General features: G+C 35.5%; 1 protein-coding gene and 2 long non-coding RNA genes across 7 annotated transcripts in view; all 3 read right to left on the bottom strand.

Moving 5' to 3' along the window:
- The window catches only part of LOC127841033 (uncharacterized), a 181,211-nt gene that overhangs the window by 116,106 nt on the left and 44,319 nt on the right, over positions 1-20,786 (bottom strand). The window lies entirely within an intron of this gene.
- Positions 3,892-7,048, bottom strand: LOC127841036 (uncharacterized). The gene is made up of 2 exons (XR_008030685.1): positions 5,878-7,048; positions 3,892-5,704 (listed from the first exon to the last, which is right to left on the bottom strand). It is a non-coding gene; the product is annotated as an uncharacterized LOC127841036 (long non-coding RNA).
- Positions 7,437-20,087, bottom strand: LOC127841035 (uncharacterized). 3 transcript variants are annotated; one of them, XR_008030683.1, is made up of 8 exons: positions 19,954-20,087; positions 18,135-18,634; positions 17,296-17,467; positions 16,662-16,735; positions 13,856-14,117; positions 13,293-13,396; positions 9,003-9,138; positions 7,438-8,344 (listed from the first exon to the last, which is right to left on the bottom strand). It is a non-coding gene; the product is annotated as an uncharacterized LOC127841035 (long non-coding RNA). The 3 variants fall into 3 exon arrangements; XR_008030682.1 differs by having other exon boundaries at positions 7,439-8,344; positions 17,265-17,467; XR_008030684.1 differs by lacking the exon at positions 13,856-14,117 and having other exon boundaries at positions 7,437-8,344; positions 17,265-17,467.

The following is a 20,786-nucleotide window of genomic DNA, read 5'->3' as shown; positions in this document are numbered from 1 at the left end:
TCTTACCCGGGATTCAAATCCGAGCCCACTGTAAGCAAAAGATAATGCGCTACCACTGAGATACGCTGGCTTTTAATGAAATTATGATTTTTTTTTTCAAGCAATGTAACATTAATGAAAATATGAACTTTTTTCAAGTAATGTAACATACAAGTCGTGATATTTTATTCAATATAAACTAATAATTGTAAAAAATACGGTATTTTACAACTTATCTTTTTTCGTCATTCGTGGTTGACAGTCCCTTTAAATGTCGTCCTAGATTATAGCTTGTGCAGTCCGCAGTCCGGATTTTCGTTTAGAAGAGACTTCCTTTAAACGAAAAATATCATAAAGACGTAAAGTATCGCCCAACATTAGGATGTGCGGACTGCACAGGCTAATTTCTGTGACGACTTATAACGCACATGAGTTTAAGGGCCTTTTCACAGAATTTGGCAAGTATTGAAGTTTGTCATTTAATGCTTTATATTGATAAATGTAAACATTGGATTTAAAAAGCTTCAGTAAAAAACAAGAATACAATTGAAGAAAAACAAAGTAACCTTCATCTGGGTTTGAACCACTGACCCCTGGAGTAAAAGTCTAACGCTTAGACCACTCGGTCATCCGTGCTGAAACAATTAGTGATTTATTTTATGCTTATGCTTTATATAAGCAATCCTCGTAGTGTCCAAAAACATAACGACAACAACAGAACTCTTCAAATTATTTAATCGTTTCACGTTGCAACGCTTGATAATTTTCAGGTTTTTAAATCGTCAATAATGGACATTTTAGAGGATGGTTAATTTTCAGTATTACTGTTCCCTCACACATATGATAATTACAATGAAAATTTGCGAATCTGAACCATTTTTTTATTTTGTCAATTTACCAAAACGTGAACAGGTCCCTTTAAGCCCTGTTTACCCGGAACGATACTCATATATTAACCCATTTATGCCTAGCGTCTAGAAAAAACGCCTTGGCAAACAGCGTAGACCATGATGCGGCGTCTCATCAGGGTCTGCGCTGTTTGCTTTTAGGAATTTCTGTAAGCAATATTCTAAATATAGAAATAAATATACTAGACATCCCTAATTTTGGAAATAAATTGATCCAATTTAGAAGGATGGGAGAGTCCACTAGGCATAAATGGGTTAAAACACCTGCCTATTCAGAGTTCAAACAAACTTTACAAAAATCGTTTCTTATGGAAATTATACCGTTCTCAAAACATTAACACACGTACTGATCAAACAACGTAAAAGGCACAAAGTCGCTCACCTCACAAAGATACAAAGGAACTGACCTGTTGTTTGCAGCCCAAGATAGCATTAGAACAAATGTTGTGACCAAGTCCTATCAAAAGGGAACTATACATGTAAATTTAAGAGTGCTAACAAGTATTATTGCCATATAAGGAAAAATGCCCCGGACCATAGAGGTCATGTGTTTAAACCAACCGGAAAAATTTAGAGTGTTAACAAGGCAAATGTTGACGCCACACAACGCACGCCGGACAAAAGACGATCGCAAAAGCTAACCATAAGCACAGTGTGCTCAGGTGAGCTGAAAAGGACTCGAAAATTACCAATTGTGAAGTTTCTAGTTAATACCTCTCAATAAGCATTATCTGATGTTTATTGATATTTCTTGTTTCTATTCATGCGATAGCTGATGACGCTTACTAAATGTTTTACTTATAAAGGAAATAATATTCAGTGACTAAGCGTCATTTCCATCAATTGGAAATTATGTGTTTTTTTCGCATGGATTTTGTTTGGTGTACATGTGTTTTAAAATACTGTTGATATAATACTGAAATATCAGTACATAAGAACAAAAGTAACTATGCGAATGTCTAGATTTAAATGTATCTAGCCGGTCTGTCTTTAATGTCGGCATATTTGTCCGTCCGTCTGCTTGTCGTACTGTCAAACTGTCCTTAAACATGTTCTTATATTTCGCAGTGACTCGGTGGAAATGGTGTCCGCCTAGCGTTCGTCATTACTAAGCTTTCTCAAGGAAACAATATATAAACTAAAAACAGCGGGAGTGTTATTTGTCTTTGCGCTGAGAATTGAACATGGAGATTTGGACAAAGTAACTACAACTCAGAAAAAAAGGTTATGGTTTTGTTTATTGCTTTAACATGATTTGGTTCCACATACAATCTCTAATGAGGATATATCTTAAGGAACTGTCGTCATTCTGATTTTTATCAACTTTTAAATGAGCCGCGCTTTCGGAAAAAGGGTAGTAATGCATCTGCGTAAAGTGTTGTCCCAGATAAGCCCGTGTAATCCTAACATTCTGCCGGTAAACACCGACGACACTTTCCGAAACTTGATTTCGCTAAAAAAGATACTTCTTGAAAACGAAAAATTTATTAAAGCGATAACTGTCGCCCCAAATTAGCATGTGCGGACTGCCAATCTGGGACAACACTTAGACAACATGCATTAAGTCACATTTTATCAGAATGCGGCTCAAATGGGCTGAATGACCGACATAAAAGGACAGGTATTAAGTGTTAAAACATGGCACTTTGAATGTTATACGAAATATATAGTATTATACATAAGTACGTATATACATTGAATAAATTGTAAAGAAAATCAACAAAAACTAATTTGACTGTACACGGTATTTTTTCTAAAAGAATAAGCATTTCGTCAACATGAAGTGAGTATATACAAATCTTATATGGGTTTTGTTAAAAAATACTTTGCTTTATTGTACTATATATGCATCACGACGTTAATTATATTTCCAGTATTTCAAATTAATTATATACTTCGTCATGAAAAACCTTACCTATTTAAAAGACCTTTCTAGTTTAAAATATTATTATCTGTTCTTAAACTAAACGTGTTTCTTTTTATTTTAAGAAAATGAATGTTAATATTTTGTTTTTCTTTGTTGGTATACCTGACATAAATATTCTGCAGTATTTTTCCGACGAAACAATTGATAACTTTTTAGTTAACAACGTGTCGTTTATTTTTTATTTAAGCACTTAACTGAAGTACCTTACTTGTTGACATCTACAAAAAATGTATAATAGTTTATTCAACTTGTGTACAAAAGTAAACTTATTGTTTTTTATAATTGAATTTGTTAAAGTATTTCACTGTTTTCATTCATATGTTCACATAATTTTCATTTTATCCATCTTTTAGATGCAAAGCTTGTGTAATTTATCATATTAAACTTACATATAGTACAGATGTATATCAAATGACTGGTGTGTGCTTGTGGGAAAGAGAAAACCATACTTTAAATTAAAATACCTTGTTATATGCCTTGCTTTTCATTTCATACAATTCAAATTAAGACACTACTTGAAAATGTGTTTACTTGTTTTGTAAAAATATCTTAAGATAAATTGTATATGATCGAAAGAACAATTAAAACTGGTTAATGAAAATAAGTCAATTACAAGTCAACGGAGAGTTGATCTCGATAAAGATATGTTATATTCTTAAAAAACAAATTCAAAATTGCCTCCCTTGTTGAAATAGATTGTGTGTACCTTACAACTTGTTATGTTATTAATTTAAAGTGTGAATGAAAACAGTGAAATACTTTAACTGATCGAACAACAATAAATTATTTATTTACACTGACAATTCATTTGTTGTTCAGTTATTATAAATGTAAATGGCTAAATGTCAACAAAAATATCGTCAAGCTTTGAACACGTTTAAGAACATCAAAATGTGGTCTGGTAAATGAGGAACTACATTATATACATACATTTAAGCTTGTCAGAATGTGGTCTTGTAAAAGCGGGTCTACATAATAAACATATAAGGAAAGCATTATTGTGTCCGAATGCAAACACCAACACCAACGATGAGCAATAAAAATGTGATCTTGTAAACAAGGGATAACTGAACTATATTTACATAGTATTTTTATTTGAAAGTACAACACACTTTAACTGTACATCAGTATTCGAACTTGAATCAATGGCGATCTACTTTAATCAGAGTGCAAGACAATTCTTAAATCATCAAACAGCACATCACTTACATAAACATGTATATCTCTGTAAGTCACATAAACTTAAATATTTCCATAACAAATTAAAATTGAAAGCAATAACTTTAACATAAAATAAATGCATCATTTTGGAAACCCTCATAATCATTCCATTTTTTAAAGATCATTATGATCCAAATTAACAAAAAATATAGATAATGTGATATATAAGACATAACTAAAAGTGGATCAAACTTCACTGTTTTACAGCCATTTTTTTCCCGGCTACTCTCCAGTTAAATGTTAACCACCATCTGTCAAAATCTGATAATAGAGTTTCTAACCTTTAATAAAAAATGTTTTTCTTACCACATATTCAAAGGCCTATAGCAGATTCAGTCATGAGAAGTGAATATATACAAAATCAAATCAATAAATGAAGTTGATTTATTAAGTGAGTATAGTATTATGTAACCTCTGCGGACAAACCACTGGTTATAAATGATAAACAAACACATGAGCTGTGTAGTAAGCTTTGTCAAAGCATACAGCAACAATGCATGCGGGCGAGAATAAAGACACTTACACATTCAATACGCTAGACATTATAAATGTATTAAAATTAACTTAACAGACACCAGGTTACAGTCTATAGAAATATTTAAACTTTTACCTTTAAAATACCCTGAACAGTAATCTCAGAATTTGAAGATATTTATATAAGTCAGACATGTGCATAACAAATAATGCCATAAATTGGTAAGTCTCTGCTCAATATGAGGTACTCAAGTATTTGAAAACAGACCTTGGGACAGTACATAGAGGTTATACACGCTTTATTTACAAATGCAACATGTTTATTTGGAGTAGACGAACAAATTAAGACATGATCAAAACAAGAGCACCGCCTTGCGGGTGCAGACCGCTATCTATTTTTCTTTTAAAGGTGAAGGGACTCTCAATACTTCAATCACAAAGGAGGGAGGGGTGGAGTGGAGAGGGGTGTATATTGTGGGGGTGTGGTCATTTATTACATTATCTTCAAAAAATAAGAAAACAAACAATTTGTTGTTGTTTTTTTTTTTGGGGGGGGGGGGGGGTATTCTTGAGTGGGATGGTTGGACGGTATTTCAAAAATAAAATATTTTTTTTTTTTGTTTTTAACAAATAAAAAAAAATTGGGGGGGGGGGGCGGTGGAGGGTATAGTGTGATGGTTTTATTTATGAGATGATCTTTAAAAAAGAATGAAAAACAAAAAAAATTGGATGGGGGATTCTGGATTCTGGGGTTGGAGGGGGGGGGGGGCTCTTTGGGAATGGTTTGGGTAGAGTCTATTTTGTTATGTCAGGAAAGAGTTCTTATGTCAAAGTATCAATCAAATCTAATCATAACTAAAGAAGTTATGGTAATTTTAGCAAAATTTAATAATTTGACCTTGATAGTCAATCAAAGGTCAAGGTAAAATTCAACTTGCCAGGTACAGTACCCGCATGATAGCATGAAAGTATTTGAAGTTTGAAAGCAATACAAAGCTTGATACTTTGGAAGTAAAGTGGATCGAAACACAAAATATAACCATATATTCAAAGTTACTAAGTCAAAAAAGGGCCATAATTCCGTCAAAATGACAACTAGAGTGATGCAACTTTGCCTGCACAGTCCCCTTAACATAGTTAGTAAGTGTTGCAAGTATGAAAGCAATAGCTTTGATACTTTAGGAATAAAGTAGACCTAAACACAAAACTTAACCAAATTTTCAATTTTCTAAGTATAAAAAGGGCATATAATTCTGTCAAAATGCCAGTCAGAGTTACATAACTTTGCCTGCACATTCCCCTTTTAATAGTTAGTAAGTGTTGCAAGTATGAAAGCAATAGCTTTGATACTTAACAAATAAAAAGGACCTAAACACAAAACTTAACCAAATTTTAAATTTTCTAAGTATAAAAAGGGCACATAATTCTGTAAAAATGCACGCCAGAGTTATCTCACTTTGCCTGTTCTGTCCCCTCATGATAGTAAGTAAGTGTACCAAGTGTGAATGCAATAGCTTTGATACTTTCTGAGAAAAGTGGACCTAAACACAAAACATAACCCGACGCCGATGCCAAGGTGATGACAATAGCTCATTTTTTTTTTCTCCAAAAAATAGATGAGCTAAAAATGCATCTAGTACTACAACTGTAGTTCATTATTAACATGCTTGAATGGTACCAATCGTTACTCATGTATACACTTCATGTATACACATTAAAGCAAAATGTTTATTTTCTGTCAATCGTATCAATATGATATGTTTGAAATATGACATAAAATTAATATACATAAAGCTTTTTTTATATGTTCAACAACAAAACATTTATGGTTCATGAACTAAATTTTATATTAATGTCAACAACCACACCATTTAGGAAAGTCTGGTCTTAGACATTTGCTGAAGTTGTAAATATAGAGATTAAGAGGCATTTTGTGCCAAACATTCACTTATAATCGTCATAATAACATGTTATATTTTATTCTACAAATTCCATTAGACTTATTGGTGAATATCATGTGAATAATTTTAAATACATGTACTGTATGAATTTACTTGTTATGTTGAGATGTGAACACATTAATTTTCTTACAAGGGAGACAACTTTTTTAAGCAAATGACATTGCTTTAACCGGAAAAGAAAAAAACAACAACTGCACTTCTTAGCAATTGCAAGCATATTACATAACTCTCCTTTGATTTGTAATTTAGTGATTTACGTTTTGAGATATCAATTATTCTTTAGAATGTAAAACATAATTAAGCAAATGTTTTAAATACTTGGTAAACTTTGAAAACTAAAAAGCATTGCATCTAACAACCTGTTCCTATTGCTAAATTTCAGAATCTGTTATCCTGTATAAATGTTTAACAGGGGCTAAATTGTTTGCGTTACCAAAAATCTACAAGATGTACCGTTTACAAAGGATGTGTACAAAGGAGTGAAAACATAGAGTTTATCTCATCAAAATGGAAACAATATATGAGTTATTTACATCGAACATACAATTATTTTAAAGTTGCTCTATATGTCAGTTGCAAAATTTACCATCATACAGTGATAAACATTTATTTTTGGTAAAATTACTACCGGTAAATGAGTTGAGAGCATGAAAATCCGGTCTTCAAAATGTGTATATACACAAATGTAAGACATAAAACATATATTATGTCCGAACACAATTGTCAACATTTATGAGCATGTAAATAATGTATATAACACCAAAAAATAGACAATAACAATCACGACTTTGGCTTTTATTCATGAACCTTATCATAATTATTTAATAAATTTATTTTTAAATACTCAGTTTCAAAACAATTAAAGCATTCCAAATAAAGAACAAGTAATTATCTTATAATTTAACAAACAATCCCCATTCAAATCAATAAAGTTAAAGAAGTAAATACAGAACTGACCATTGAAAGATTAAATAATGTTGTCTACATTCAATTTATATTCATTTCAAATACTGCCATACTTAACAAGATTCTTGATAAAATACGGACCCAGATGAGCAAACTTAATAAGATTATTGTATAGAAAAAGACAGACAGATCAAATAGGAAGCCTCAAACTCTCAACCTTTCTGCACAGTTATTTTAGCTAGCATTTCTATATTGCATGTAAAAACAGAAAACTGAAACATGCTTATTACATGAACAGAATCCAATACATATTTTGTGATTGCGTCCAAGTTACCAGCATTACAAGTTACATGAACCGAATCCAATACATATTTTGTGATTGCGTCCAAGTTACCAGCATCATTTAAACAGCTTTGAATTATCACAAGCTCAATGTATGAAAGAATGTCTGAAGTAAAATTTATTTTCCATGCATATAACGTTATCAGATGCAAGTGTCGTAATACAAACAAAGTAATTATACAGACGTGCAATATGTGGGCTTAAAGTATTACTTAACATACACGCCTTTATCAAGTTACCTTAATCTCATTATACTTAAAAAGATTTAACATATCTCATCAATTGTTAATGACTGACAGCGTCAAAGTTTCCATAATACATGACAGATTGTTTTTCTTCCAACAAACCATGGCTGGTCAAATTAATATATGGCTTTTCGCGTGAATTGTGCTTTTTCATTCTGCCATTTCAATCTGAACAAGGTTATTCATTTTCCACCCGTCCCAAAATCCAAAGATGACACCTGTCAGAGTAAGTGCTTAACAGACCACGAGGTCTGTAGAGACTGGCACATCTTAAACAGTATTTATGTCTAAGCTTCCATGATTTGACTGGGGTCAATATGGTAACAACTGCTGCAACAGGCTTTGTTGCTGATTGGTCAGTTTGATTTCGTCAATTGGCGTCTGAAAAAAGAAAGATGTAATACAGTTTTTCCTTCAATTGTTGAAACCAAAGGAAATAAAGAACAAGCACAGAACTTCCATAGGGTGTTTCGAATGATCTGATTTGAATCCATAGAGGAAATGATGGCTCGATTGGTCCTTGTTGTGTCGTACTACTTAAGAGTATTCCATGTACTCTTAAAGTATACCACACTATACCCAGGGTACAAAAAATGCGCTTTAAGGCACCCGGCCATATTAGGCTGTACCCGAATTTTTTATAAAGATACTTTTTGCTATCGGACAAATATTACCTAATCATAAATAACAATAAGGAAGGGCCTACTAGATGATGGCCCCAAAAATATGCATTTGGCGAGAGTTTTTTTGAGAAAACTCAAATGACTTGTATGAAGTAAGAGAAAGGTTTTCTACTTGTGTCTCAAAACTCAATTTATATCAAAGAAATTATGAAACAAAATACACAAGTAGGAAAGTTTGCATTATGGTAAATATATTTGGTTTAATCACACAAGAAGCAATACTTTTCAAGGTTACACTAGACACAAAATTTGACAGCTGGATTGATGTATCGACGGACAAGGGTGAATCTACATGCACCCACACATCTCTGAATTAGTGGGCATACCAAAAATAAACACATGACTTGAAAACTCACCCCTAGATTGCTCTGCATTATGTTCATAGACTGATGGTTCAGAGGCCAGAATCTCGAGAAGATGACTACTGTCGGTTCATGTACTGTGACTGCTAATGCATCCAGAACAAAATCAACGCTTTGTTATCCGGTTTTCCTGGAAATAAAGTCAATCATGTGCCAAATGAAACAAGAGCACTGCATAGCGGGTGCCAACTCTTGGCTGCGAAAGCTTGACAACAAGAGATGTGTTTGTCAGAAACACGAAACACAATGCCCCCTACTGTGCCACTTTGAAATAAAATTTCAATTTATCATTTGGCAGGAATAGACATCATCTCCCTTTAAAGCTTTATTACTTCCCTTGGATTTTGTCCAATCCAACCGGGGGGGGGGGGGGTCTGTAGACAGTTAAAAATGACCAAGCCAGAACATCACTGACAACAACCAAGGCCTGTGGTTTAAAAGAGATCATAGCTAGATTTTTTTTCTTTTTCATAAAATTTATTAATCACGTACCTTGGGGTGTAAAGCGCCCAAAGTATCCGCTTAAAAGACTTAAATGAATTATGAATTTTTAAATTATTCCAGTCTTTTCACGTCTGCACGTACATGTACATAATGAAATGAATAAATAGATCTAGAGAAATAGTAATGATTTTTAAAAAAGACACAGTCACCAACCTAAATGTTGCGGATCTTAATTAGCTCTTGCTGATGCCCTATGTTAGTGTCCTTTTCTTAACTGATAAAGATGGATCTTTATTTGCAGATAACGATGGATCAATATAAAATAAATGGGTTAAAGAATTTGCAATCTACTTTAATAGATAGAATTACAATGGAAATAGTTCAGTTCATGGAATAACTTACAATAAATACAAAATCTGTGAATAAATCCCTTTAAAATCATACACTTTCTTACTTCCATGACCATCCAAGCCCATAGACCATACAAATAACCCCCAGGTCAGTACAGGGGCAATGTGCGGGCCATCCTCAACATGGCAAGAAGAGGCAGAGTGAAATAAAACGAACACTTAATCAAAGCAAAGTTATATGTATCAATATGCTTACATATATTTTGATAAACAAGGGCTGTTTGTAAAACATGCATGCCCCCATATGGGCTGTCAGTTGTAGTGGCAGCCATTGTGTGAATACGTTTTTTGTCACTGTGACCTTGACCTTTGACCTAATGTAAGTTATCATCCGGAAACCATTGTACTATTTTGAGTCACTGTGACCTTGACCTTGATTAAAAAATTATTATTTTTTTTTTGGGGGGGGGGAAGGATGGGGGAGTGGGGGGGGTGGGTAGGGGGGTGAGAGGGGGGTATAATGTGGGGTGTGGTAATGTATAAGATGTTTAAAAATAAAAATAAAATGGGGGGGGGGTGGGGGTGGGGTAGAGTAGGGGGGGGGGGGGAGTGAGAGGCGGGTATAATGTGGGGTGTGGAAATTTATAAGATGTTTAAAAAAATGGGGGGGGAGGGGTGGGGGTGGGGGTTAGGGGGGGGGTGAGAGGGGGGTAATAATGTGGGGTGGGGTAATTTATTAGATGTTTAAAAAAATGGGGGGGGTGGGGGGGTTTAGGGGGGTGAGAGGGGGGTATAATGTGGGGTGTGGTAATTAATAAGATGTTAAAAAAAATTGGGGGGGGGGGTAGGGGGGGTGGGGGGGGTAGAAGGGGTGGGGGAAGGGGGTGAGAGGGGGGTATAATGTGGGGTGTGTTCATTTATAAGATGTTTTAAAAAAAAATGGGGGGGTGGGAGATGTGGGGGCTGGGGGTAGGGGGGGTAGGGAGTTGGGGGATGAGAGGGGGTAATAATGTGGGGTTGGGTAATTTATTAGATGTTTAAAAAAATATTTTTTGGGGGGTGGGTGGGTGGGGGGTAGGGGGGTGGGGGGTGAGAGGGGGTATAATGTCGGGTGTGGTAATTTATAAGATGTTTAAAAAAAATAAATTGGGGGGGGGGTGGGGGGAGGGGGGTGGGGGGTGGGGAAGTAGGGGGGGGGGATAGGGGGGATGGGGGGGTAGGGGGATGGGGGGGTAGGGGGGTGGGGGGTGAGAGGGGGTGGGGTGTGAGAAGGGGTTTAATGTGGGGTGTGGTAATTTATTACATCATGTTAAAAAAAAATGGGGGGGGGGTGATATCCTCTATTCATTAAACATGAAATATAAACTTATTGCATTTGTTTCCCCTGTATATAAGAAAGATATAATAGTGTATTACCTACCCTGTCCTGCTTATATTTATATTAATCAACAAAATTAAACATTAACACTAGAGCTGCAACGATTCGATCCGATTCATTGAAAATCGATTTGAAATGCTTCGATTCGATTACGATACCAAACCTACCAAATTCGATTCGATTCTCTAACATATATACATATATATGCATAGATACGTAAAGCACGCTGTATTCTGACTATTGATACGGGAAGGTGGAGGTTTTTTCTTTACCTGTAATTACGACGCGCGCGATTGGTTGCTTAATACTTTAGTCATCCAATCAATAAGCGCGTTACGGTCTACTTTCGGAAAAAGCGTCAAAATGGCTGAACAAGTTGTTGCCGACAAATTGAAATTATCAGATGCGCCTAAGAAGCAAAAACTAAAAGTGTTGCAGTATTTTGGGTTTCGGGATGGTAGCCCTACCGATAAAGCAAATTGCAAACTGTGCTTCATTGATGTGGCGTACGCTAAGTCCGGCTCAACCACTACTCTAATGCAATATGTCAAACGCAAACATAACGTTGATTTAGCAAGACTAAGAGGTGGCACAAGTGCAACTACTGAAGTCGCGAGCCAGAAAAGTAGTTCTATTTCTGTTGGAATTTTAGTTTATTAGAGAATGTGATTTGTCCTACAGGTAACAGGTGATGCTGTCATGGCACAATGGAAGACATGCTTATAGCGGTTTTGGGTAAAAGTATAATAGTGATAGTACAACCATTCATATGATTCCAGATACGTTCTTATCATTATTATCCCCCGCCAGAGGCGGAGGGATATTGTTTTGGCGTTGTCCGTCCGTCCGGCTGTCCGTCCGTCCGGCACTTTTGTGTCCAGAGCCATATCTTGGAAGTTCTTTGGTGGATTTCATTTAAACTTGGTATGAGTATATATATGCATAAGAGGATGATGCACACCAAATGGCATTGTACACCATCTGTTAAAAACAGACTTATGGCCCTTTGTATCTTGAAAAAATGCTTTTTACTATAGGCATTTTTGTGTCCGGAGCGCTTGGAAGCGCTTTGGCGGATTTCTTTAAAACTTGGTATGAATATATTTCCGCGCCAGAGGCGGAGGGATATTGTTTTGGCGTTGTTCGTCCGTCCGGCTGTCCGTCCGGCACTTTTGTGCTTAAGAACCTTCCTTTGTCTTAGTTTTGTGTCATTGTCCTCCGTCCGTCCATCTATCATTATGTTCATCCGTCCAATTTGCACCCATCCTCAAACAAAGCATATGTTGCGGGGGATACCTTGGGCCTTTCAGGCCCTCTTGTTTATTTATTTTTTATATTATTGTGTAATCAACACAATCTTCTAGTGAGAAGTTTTTATATTAAAATTCCTAATTTGCTATTCTTTTTTATGTGTTTTATTGAAATCACATTTGAACAGAAATGTTAATTTTGAGGCATAAGAGTGAATATATGATAAAACTAGGTTTGAAGATGAATCAAATCGAAATAATCGGTATCGGAGTGTCTGAAATCGAAATCGAATCGAATTGAGCTGTTGGTGAATCGTTGCAGCTCTAATTAACACAATATTTAATATACAAAACATACAAAAATCTCATATTCTGATAATATTTTTACAGATCCACTGTATTTTACTCAAAGGATGATGTTTCATTGGACCGATAATTATAGATTTAGGATTACAGACCAGTTGCTTCAGTAATATTGTTCAGAGTTTGCCCTGTTGGCCGTGTATGCATTCTTGAGTTATCATTCAAAAACCATTTTACTATTTCGGGTCACCGTGAGCTTGACCTTTGACAAAGTGACCTCAAAATCAATAGGGGTCATCTGCGAGTCATGATCAATGTACCTATGAAGTTTCATGATCCTAGGCCCAAGCGTTCTTGAGTTATCATCTGACAACCACCCGGTGGACGGACCGACAGACCGACAGACAGACTGACAGACCAACGTGAGCAAAGCAATATACCCCCTCTTCTTCGAAGGGGGGCATAAATATAACAAGTTAATATTAAATGGTTGAGAATAAACTAAATTTATACAGACATGTTTGCCTTCATACTTCTTTATAGTGTAATGCATATGCACCAGTGTTGTTGATGTATTGCGTACGACTGCTGCTGCATCTGTTGTTGCTGCTGCGCTGACTTGACTTGATTGCTAGGATACTGCTTGACACTGAACACAAACCACTGGAAAACAATTATATATATATATATTGGAACATTTGGTATAATGTAAAATAAATAATAGAACAATAGTACATTGATTTAAAATCTAAGATCACAATTGATGAAAGGGATGTAATGCTTTCGTTGTTTTTAAACAAAAATACTCACACGGCTCTGTGCAACTGTGGGAACACGTTTAGTTAACCCCCCTTCCCCTGAATCAAATATAAGTATAACAACCTCTGAATTCCCATGTATGGTGAGATACAGAAACAGTAAAATATTTTTATGCAAGACAGTGACTTGACCAATACTTAGTTAGAGCTTTGTCACAAAATCACCACTAACTCTCAATCCAGACTTCATGGTTTTCACATGATTGAAGTTTTAACTTAATCCCTTTAGAAATGTAGATTTGGTGAGGTAAAAATATATTTACATAAAATTCAGACGAAACGCCCCTCTAACTGACCAACTTACATAAAATTGACTCCAATATAACCTCTCCTTGGTTTGTGGGATTTAATGATCATTTATATACATCCCCGCCCTACAGGTCATGTGAGGTTGGGATGTTCAGAGATAATTAAGGCCATAGGTGCATCATGAATCGGCCTCCCACGGCTGGGGCTGCTACTGGAGATCAGAGTGGTACAGATTTTACATTCCGCCTGGAATCTCATGTATATTAAGGTTCCCGTTTAGCGCAGTCGGCGAGGGTTTAGGAAGGGTGCCTTGTTCACTGGCATGTTGTCATATGAAATCAAATATCAACAAAGTGAATATCTAGTTGCATCAGCAGAAAGTCATGCTTCTATTCACTGCAATGTCCTACCTTGAAGGCAAGTCAATAATGACATTTAAATAGACACGTGCGATACACTATTCAAAGCATTACACAGTTATGCAATGTATGAGCTGTAAAAAAATAGGAAAATTAAATAAATTCTAATCGCATTTATGCTAAGACAAGTCGCAATTTTACAGACAGTTCGTATACCTAAAAATGAAGAAAAAAACTACACTACTCCAGAAGACTGGTTTTTATTAATCATTGCAGAACGGTCAATTTGTCTTCATTAGACAAGAACATTTTTATTAAGCCCACAAACATGATGGATAACTTTCATGAAGATCCAATTTAAATTGTCTTAAAACAGAGAGCAGAGGTTATAGGTGAGGCCACTGCCCAACAGCCCACATGCAGCTGCCACAATAATTCTATAATACATGAGCCTTGCTGGGAAAACCAAGCTTTTATTGCATTTTTCATTTAAAGATAAATCTTCTTAGCAAAATCAAGTTAAAGGGGAATTTAGCGGTGTTTAATTCAAATGCCAAGAAAGCATTCTGACCATATTTCAGCATTATTGAGCCTTGACACCAAGTTTATTTTTACACAAGTGGCCCTGATTCAAAACTGGCTAAGTTTCATCAAGATTGAATCTTAATCGTGACATCTAGACTCTAGAGTGTCAACCATGATTTTCTGTTATTTGAATAGATGACCTAGTTTTAGGATGCATGTTAACACGATGCAAATTGGCTTAGATAATGTCCAGATTTCAGATCAAGTTTCATCAAGATTAAATAACAACTCATGCTTCTAGATTGGTAACAAGCTATAAGTTGAAGCAGCACACAGCATGATCCCTAACATAAGGTGATCACAATTTCTCACTTTGAGAACTTCGTGCTCAAATCAACTAAAATGATCATTAAATGTGTTGATTTGCAACACGTAACATTTAGGATTGGTCTAGGATTCTAGGATTCCTGATGCAATCAATGAAAAGCTACTTACACTATTACTGGCATGTGCTTTGTTTACCATTAAAACTATAATCACATAGTGGATAGGTCACAATTGGTCATTAAAGTTGATATACAGATATCGACAACAGAAAAATTCATCTTATTCAAAGCTATAGACATCACTGAACTCTCTTATGCATCAATGGTAAACAAGAAATATCTTTTAAAATGATATACGGCGTTGATTGTGGTTGGAGTTTATGAAAGGTAAAGAGTTCAATGAATGAGATCAAGGATAGCGAATGTCTTTTTCGGTGCAGTTCTTAGCTGCATCACACGCAGAACGGGATGTTACGTGGAGTTTTTGCGGCTTATTTTACATTATTACATCTTGCTGGTCATAAACCTATAGATACAAAACCGAAAACCAAAAGAATAATGGAAGTGAAATTAAAACATTTGAGTCAACCGGCCACATGCGAAGTATCCGTACATATTTTAAATATTTATACGCGCGTTCTTTAAACAAACCTGTTTTAGTGGTTTGTCGGGCATTGCTATTTGATTCGAGTATAAACAGTATCGAGAATCATCGCACTCATTCTTAATACATTAGTCAATATGGTGGAATAATTCTTGTTAAATTAATTAAAAATAATATTTATTATGGTATTGTTGAAAACACATAAAGAATCTATTATTGACATACCATAATTATATCGCTGGATATCTTCATTTAACATCTTTCTGGTCTTAAGAAAATTCCAGTTCAGCTAGTTCACGCTATAGCGTCTTTATTATATATAATGCAGCAATGACCTGTATATAAACTCTGACATTCACACGCACTAACCACGAACTGACGATGGTGTAGAATCTACGCACAAATTGTATTGATGTGAAGAGTTGAGTGTAAAACTGTTCTATCTATCATGCCTTTTCATAAGAGATAAAATTGTTTCATGCTGAACACGCAGTAAAACTGTGTTAGAAAGACACGGCCGTGTTTCCAATGTTCTGGTGGTATTCTCAAATCAGCCAATGGACTAAATTAAGTGTATTCATTCATGGGTAGCCGCGGGCATTTTTATTAATGTATTACCTAAAGGACACCTAAGTTCAAAAGTGACATTAAACAGCTACGCAGAAAAAAGAATCATAATTACAATTAGTATGGGATCTGATTTTGTAAAGAGTTAAAGAGTCAAATATGTTGGTACCTGCTGATAAATTGTTTGTTGGTGTTGTTGTTTTGAGTGTTAATATAGCTCTGTATGATCAATTTAAAATGCAATATTGAGGGTTAAAATTGAAACTTCTTCTTTCTATATTCGATACAAGAGTTTATCGCTGAACTCCTAAATTGAAATAAGATAAACTGGTCAATTAAATGATGAGCAGAAACCAAAGTTTGAATTAGGTTTAACCTGCTTATTAAAGCTTTATTGCATCTAACGTCTTAGGCTATTGAGACTGGGTCTCCTGAATGCTTTGCCATAGTGGCCCCTTTTGCAATGGCACAAGAACTTACCTATTGAGATGAAGTGGCTGAGTTGCAGTTGGTCACCATCTTTCTTTGGACCTGAACTTTTGAGGATAAGGCTTCTGCGAACAGATTAAAAAATCTTAGCGCATCCCATAAATGTGTCCCATGTAAACCAAATTATTCAAAACATTCTGATATTGTATCAGTTATATTGAAAGTCAATCAATGTTGTTTAAGTAAAACATTTATAAGAAATACATCATGTTTGTAGGCTTTTGATACAAATGGGATATACACCAAAGACTTGATACAAACATAGCCATCTATACTATACACTTGATTCTGACATGTTTCATCCCTCTGAAACCAATATTTATTAAGTGCAGTTCAACAACAAAAAGGTGGGTTGGACATAGGGAATGATGGAAGCAACGACAGATAGAATTACTGACAAGGATAAATCTTAAAGCCCCCCCCCCCTTACACACTTTCAAGGCAATACAAAACAATACAAATATTTACCATTACCTGATGATTTTTTAAGTTAGCACCCATGAGAGAGTATTATCAATATATAACACACACAAACTATTTGAATTGAAATTTGGAGTAAAACAACTGCACATAATACAAAGTAAATTACACTACCAATCTACTATTTGGATAAGGTAATCTTGACCAGGAAAATGTGGAGCCCCATGTTTAGATTGGCTGCACTCTGCGAGTAGGACACGTTGAACTGCCCAAAAGTCCTTCGCCGAGAGCCACCCACCACCACCCATGCGAAGGAAGTGTCCCTGGGTGTCTGGGCCCAGCTGGCAAGAGAGCCTGTTGTACAGCTGGTTACCAATCTATGATTGAATAGAGTTCTGTAAGAACTGGCTCTTAAAACAAAATGCAGGCACTTAAATAAATATTAAAAATAAATAAAGAAAATTATTGTTTAATGTACTAAAGGCATTAAATAATTGTTTTACTCAAATTAAAACGAATGAAACAATTACATTAATTATATTAATTTTTGTTATACAATGATAAACTTTGGGTTCAGGGGCTGACCTTTGGCTGAAAAATAGACAACACTGTGCGCTGATCTTCTGTGATTTAAACTGATATGATATCAACCGTTATTTGCTTTTTATTTACCAAGTTTGATAAATTTAAAAACACCAAAATTCCCATTTGATGCTAGGAACTTTTCCTTAATCGGGCAGAAAGAAGACTGATACACTTATATGAGCCTCATTCTGGTAAAATGGGACTCAATGTATGCGCAGTCTGCACAGGCTAATCTGGGATGACACTTTAATAGGACTCAATGTATGTGCAGTCTGCACAGGCTAATCAGGGATGACACTTTAATGGGACTCAATGTATGTGCAGTCTGCACAGGCTAATCAGGGATGACACTTTAAGCAATATGACTCAATGTATGTGCAGTCTGCACAGGCTAATCAGGGTTGACACTTTAAGCACATACATTGAAACCCGTATCCCAGAGCACCGCTCAAATACTACCTGTTTTTTTTGTTGTTTCTGCTGCTGCTGCCGTAGACAGAGATAGAGCAAGTCCTGACGCCAAATTCGTCAACCCAAAGCCGTGAATTCCAGACAACAACGGTTGTTAAATGGCCTTAATTGCTCGCAGACTGTTCTTCTGGTGTAAGGTTCGCATTATTTAAAAGCAACATATCGAGGTCAGTCACATTAATGGACACATCACTATAAGCTATCTGTTGGGTCAGATCGTTTCAATTCGAGCGACTCGTCCCGAACAATTTGCCGTTGCCCAGCATCAATTTATTGCTAAGCCTCATCCACGCTGGAACGGAAGTCTAAATTACCAAGGATCCGCTGTTGGAAGTGTTGATGAAGCAAACATGGGAAAATATCTTGATAGGAAGCATGTAAGGCTGACACAAGAGGATTTCGTGCTGAATTTCTTGAGAGAGTTGTAATATTTTTGCAAAAGGGGGTCGGGATTGTACAATAATGTTTGTCTTGTTGGCTCATGTTTGCTGAAAAGGCAATGGAAAGCAAACTAAACCCAGATTGTATTTAGTGACGAATGAATATTAAAACAAACTTACTTTACACACCTTTTTTAATGACAAACATTGCGTCTATAATTGATATTCAGGATATCGCAATTAATTTTTCACCAATTTGAACTCAGAATAGCGTTGAATCAATGAGTTACTTTCACCAACTTTACATTAAAATTTTGTTGTTTAAAACCGCGAAGAATACACGGTAAAGTACAGTTTGTAGCAAGGTAAAATACTTATCTAAACAAAAAACAAAAACAGGCATAACTTTAGCAACTTAAAGTGTGAGACTGTACTCCTTAAAAAGTGCAACTATACAACAAAATGTGAGAATCAACAACTTTAAAATTCATGTAATACTATATAATTTTTAATGCGATACTCTTTAAATATGTCATTATAAAACTTAAAACATGATACTGTACACCTTTATATGTATAAAACTAAGAATGTGAGACTGAACAACATCAAAAGTAAAACAATACAACTGTATGACATATCATCAGAAACAATAGATGTGAGTTAAATACTATAAGTGTATGTGTACTTGATCAAACACGTTTTGTATATGAGTTAGACAGAAATACAAAACACGATGGACATCTATGGTGAGAGAAACCTACGCCACTCTATCTGGCTACCAGGGCCATTATACTAGTAATTATAGCATTTTCTGATTAAATTAATTCGCTGTATTGATATTTGTTGATTTCTCGAATATATAGCCAAGTTTTTGTAGGACATACTTAAGACTTAAAGTTTCACTTCTGAAAGCAATAAAGTGCAATTGTTTTGCAAACATCCCGGCCATATTTTAAATAATAATCATGTCCAATTTTATGTGAAATAAACAATGTTTAGAACACCAACAACTTCAAAATATTAATAACACTTAGTGAAATTTGCAAATTAAGCCAATTATTCTTATAAAAGACTATTAAATGTGCTAGAACAAGGGGCTAGCTCTGTGCAGAGTTTATTGTACATGAAACAATATTTGGAATTAATAAAATTTAGGAAAAATCCTGCAGCTTTGATTTAAATGGTGTTTTTTTTTATTGTTAACAAATATTTAAACATTGAGAACAAGAGCTATCAACATTAATTGCATTAAGGTTCAACTAAAGGAGCCAAATAAGGAAATGAACTCAATGTTTCAACCTATTTAAACAAATATTGAATTGAGAATTTTAGCCAGTAATTATGGGAAATATAGACGTTTTGAGATTACGAATGGGACTGAATTATCAGCCCCAATTTTCAAAATACATATAACTGTAAGGTCTCACCTGAAGCTCAACAAGCTGAGATGACACGCTGGCCTCGCTGATATTGTTTAGGATTGAGTTTGAGTCCTGATTAACTTCGGTTGAGCGTCGAATGGCGTACTGGATCATACAACAAAAATGCTGTCATATTTCGAGGCCTTTTTTAGCCTCGAATCAATACGATGCACTTTGGGCTTGGAGTGTCCAGTTCTCGTTACAAAACGGCACGTGTTCGCTTTTAGCAGAGTGTTTCCAATATTTCCCGGATTTCGCGCCAGAAGAACACACCTCATTGATGTATCGTGTTCTGTATGTTCACAACCTAGTCATTACTGACTTTCTTCGTCAGCATTAGCGTTAAAAGCGCGTTCTCTTAGGACACTTTTGCCCCTGAAAGGACAAACCGTGAAAGTCCGTACAGCTACTGTTGCCCGAACTATCAACAACAAAAGTATTTTCCTTGGCAAGGTAACAATGTAGAATTTATGGCTTTAATTGTTTCTTGATTTTCTCAAATTCTTTGCTGAATTTCTGTTCGTCCCATAACAAAATGGAACACGTTATTAAACTGGTCATTCTTCGTGATGTCCAACAGCAAAACTGACTGTTAGCGTTACCAAAACTACTGCTATAACTCCTGGTGTCTTTAGCACTCGTCCCACTCGGGCACTCCAGCTAAACAAAACTACTCAGATGCGAGTGTGGGAAACTCGACACGGATATAGCGGTAGTTGAGAACAGCGCATGAAATCTTGACGTGCTCAGAATTTCCTGCAGAACGGAATTGTTAAACACTGCTGACCCTTTGAGGCCGGAGGTCTAGATGAGTACCTTGGGGTCAGGAGAGAAGAAGG

Source organism: Dreissena polymorpha, chromosome 8 (genome assembly GCF_020536995.1).
Source record: "Dreissena polymorpha isolate Duluth1 chromosome 8, UMN_Dpol_1.0, whole genome shotgun sequence".
Lineage (NCBI taxonomy): Eukaryota > Metazoa > Mollusca > Bivalvia > Myida > Dreissenidae > Dreissena > Dreissena polymorpha.
This window is presented reverse-complemented; position numbering and strand designations above follow the sequence as displayed.